Here is a 3,807-nt window from a genome sequence, read left to right on the forward strand (position 1 = left end):
ACTTTTCTATATTGGTCAGTGACTTTCATGTCTACTCCTAAAACCATCCATGAGTAAAATATGAGGAAAGAGGTGAAAGAATAAGAGAGATTGGGAGAGGGGAGGAGAAAATAGAACCCATCTATGTTATCGATCTGGAATCCCTGAAGTCCTCAATGCTTCAAACCCCCTTCCCACTCACAGTGCCCCAGCCACCCAGCATTTTGGTCATCTGCACATTGTAATGGTCTGACGACAATATCCATTAAATGTCAGAAGAATTTCAACCTAGTAAAGTGATGTTAGACAGCTCAGTGGACATTGATAATACACTTGGTATGTACTGCTCAGAACTATAATAATAAATGTTTAGATTAAATACCCAGGCTCAAAAGAGGCTACAGAAAAGGAAGAATTCCAAAGATTTTTGGATATGGTGTAAAGGCTTATGGTAGTGCTACTCAAAGAAACAAACCTCCACATTCTCTGTTACAGATGTGTGACAAGATGAGGAGCTTTCACCAGAGAGTAGATTGATGAACTGCTTCTTTCACTGAGGCAGTCTTGCTATACAAAGAAAATGGCAGCTGAACCAAAATGTGTAATGACATAGTTGATGCTGGCATACACTTCTTATCTTGTCTCAAATGGTTAACAAGTTCACTGTCTAGCACTAGTCTCTAACTGCCCTTTGAGCAGTCAAGGCCTTGAAAAGTGGTGTGCAATGCTGGCCATATATTAGAAGCACCTGGGAGGTTTTACAATATATTTACCAATGCACAAGGAACTTATCCAGAGATTCTGTTTCAGTGAGTTCAGGGTGGTATCCAGTATGTTTTAGCATTACCCCTGGTGATTCTAGTGTGCAGTCAGGATCAAGAACTACTAGCCTCAGTTGTAGCAGGACTGGGAGACATGTGAATTATTAATGCTGACCTTTGGAAAAGTATTGAGAGATAAGTATAGCTGACATAAGTGGAGGAGCTTGTCTTTGGAAAAACTTCTTGCTTCTTGGATCTTTTATTAGCCATTCAGTGAAAGGAAATAGAACTGAACAGAGTTACTAAGAGATAGGTGACGTGTGGGGGGAAGGAACACCTACAGGCTGTTTGGAACCTGAGGCTTTAAGAAATCTGAATTTAACAAGTGAATTGGTAGATGGGATGTTACCCCACCGCACAGTCAGAGTGACACAGAGCAGGCAGTTGAAGGAAAAAAAAAGTCATAATACTCTCATTATTCCCCCTCCTCCTCCACGGTAGTTTTCTGGGGATAATGGAGCTGTCATTGATATCAGAAGGGAAAGTGAGGATTTGGGAGATGAGGGTTATAAATATGGTAGTATGTAGAACAAGGGGGATCTGCCATCTATTGTAAATACCTAAGTTCAGAGTTGAGCCTGGAAAATATATAATTCAGAGTTAACCAATGGATGGAGCAGACCTCCAATTGTTCAGGCCATCCATCCCTCTAGCCATACAAGCTCGCAAAGCACCAACCATTATTCAACTCACCCACTAAATGAGGACGGAATAGAAAGATAAACCTTATAAACACTTGTAGCGCAATTGGAGCCTCTGCTTAATACTAATAACCCCTCAGACCCTACATTCCAGAAAAATTCATTTTGGAGGCCAAACTGATCTCCTTTTCAGCACTGTGTTGCCCACAATGACTGCCAAACTTCCTTCCCAGAAAACACCCCCAAAGGAGGTGTTGTAGGATTCTTGTCCCTTGCATACTCATCTACTGGTTTATTACAAGTATTTAACACACTCGAGTATATTAATATAGGTAGCACAGCATAATGGGAAAAATATAAGCTTTAGACATTGGCCCTTTAACTTGTTAATGAGGTCTTGGGTAAATTAATTTACTTTTCTGAACCTTGGTTTCTTTGTAAAAAGGTTTAATAATCTCTATCTCTTTAGGATTACTGTAAAGATTAGATGTGAGCTGACCGCAGCTGTTGAGCAAGCTGCATTTAGTAGGGTGCAAGTAGGAAGCAACTTTGCTTTTTGTCAGCATTGCCTTTCAATCTGGTCTGCTGAGGCTCCCTTTCCCACTCCATTGTTGTCACTTCCTCGCATTAAAAAATCAGCTTAAGAAATCCACCCCAATCTTACATCAAGCTTTCTTTTCTCCTACAGTTTGAAGCATTGCTCTCCTCTGGATCAGGCCTGACCAGTCTATAGAAATCTGCCTGACTCCTCCCGCAAGGCTCTGGGGCTTCTGAATTCTTCAGGACTGTAATGGGAGAAGGAAAAAGGAAAAGTTTTACTTACTTATCTAGCTCCGGGCTCTCTGTGTGACAGACACTCAAGTGCTGGTGTTGTTTTTTTGCGGAGAGCTTTTGCAGACTCTCCAGGGTACCAAAGAAAGCACAAGAAAACAGGAAATGATGGCTTATGTAAACCCTAGATGACTGGTGCCTGGATTTAAACAAAGCATGTGATGACAGGTTTGTGCAGACCTAGGCAGAACATTTGCCTGTTCTTTACAGAAAACATTCTTATGGACTATTTCAGAGCTATGCATGTATATTTGCTTTCTCTTTATTTGACAGTTCCCTTCACCATAACATACATAGTAGTTTCCTTGTCTCTTTCTTTTGTGTTGTGGCAAGATATACACAATATAAAATTTGCCATGGTAAGCAGCTTTAGGTGTACAGTTCAGCAGCATTAAGTACATTCACATTGTTGTGCAACCATCACCACCATCCATTTCCAGGACTTTCTGTATCTTCCCAAACTAAGATTCTGTACCCATTCACCAACAACCCTCATTCTTCCCTCTCCCTCAGCCCCTAATCAGCACCATTCTACTGTCTCTATGAATTTCACTGCTCTAAGTACCTCATATAAGTGGAAACATACAGTATTTGTCCTTTCGTATTTGACTTATTTTGCTTAGCATAATGTTTGCAAGGTCCATTATGTTGTAACATGTATCAGAATTTCCTTCCTCTTAAAGACTGAATAATATTCCATTTTTTTGTATACACATTTTGTTGATGCATTCATGTATTGATGAACATTTGGGTCCTTTCCACCTTCCTTATCTCTTAAATGCCATTTTTAGATAAAAAAAGTTTATGCCGTAAGTAATCATCAGTTGTTGGAGACACTGTCAACAGAGGATTCCTTCTCTGGCCCATCTCTTTCTCCATTTTTCTAAGTGGTAGACAAGCACTGGGGAGCAGTTTGACTCCTGTTCTCTGGGAACTGCTTACCCTCAGGGAAGGTCCCCGGTAACCCAGGCATCTTCTCAGGGTACCTCCTGCCCCACCCCCACTCTCCAGCAAAATCAACACTTGACCTGACTTTGGCTGGTCAACACTGAAATACACAGACACTGGGCATTGATAGCTGGGTCCTGTCCAGTGGGAAGGTCCACAGACACCCGTTGCAAGGGTTCCCGTCCTGAGGTATGGTGACCCTCAAGTGGCAGTTCGTGTATTCAGCTCCCTCCAGTATTTCTCACACTTTTCTTGATTTAGTTCAGCTCAAAGAGGTGTTTTTTTCACTTGCAACCAAATCACTTGACTAATGTTGTCTGTATTCTCTTTCTCACTTTCCTCTTCTCCAATGCATTTTTCTTCTCAGATTTATTCTCTGCTGGCAAAGGCATCCACCAGTTTTGCTCAGGACTATTTTAGCCAACATCCCTTAAGGCTAAAGGGATTGTAAACTCCAAACTAGACATTTTAAATTCAGCTGGTTCCTATTCTCCACCCTGGCTCCCGGCTAAGCCCTGGGTAATTTAAGCTGACTTGCTGGCCTCCAAAGGCAGGAGACACAGGACATCCACTCAGGTCTTTATAGT

Source organism: Balaenoptera acutorostrata, chromosome 9 (genome assembly GCF_949987535.1).
Source record: "Balaenoptera acutorostrata chromosome 9, mBalAcu1.1, whole genome shotgun sequence".
In the NCBI taxonomy this organism is placed as follows: Eukaryota; Metazoa; Chordata; class Mammalia; order Artiodactyla; family Balaenopteridae; genus Balaenoptera; species Balaenoptera acutorostrata.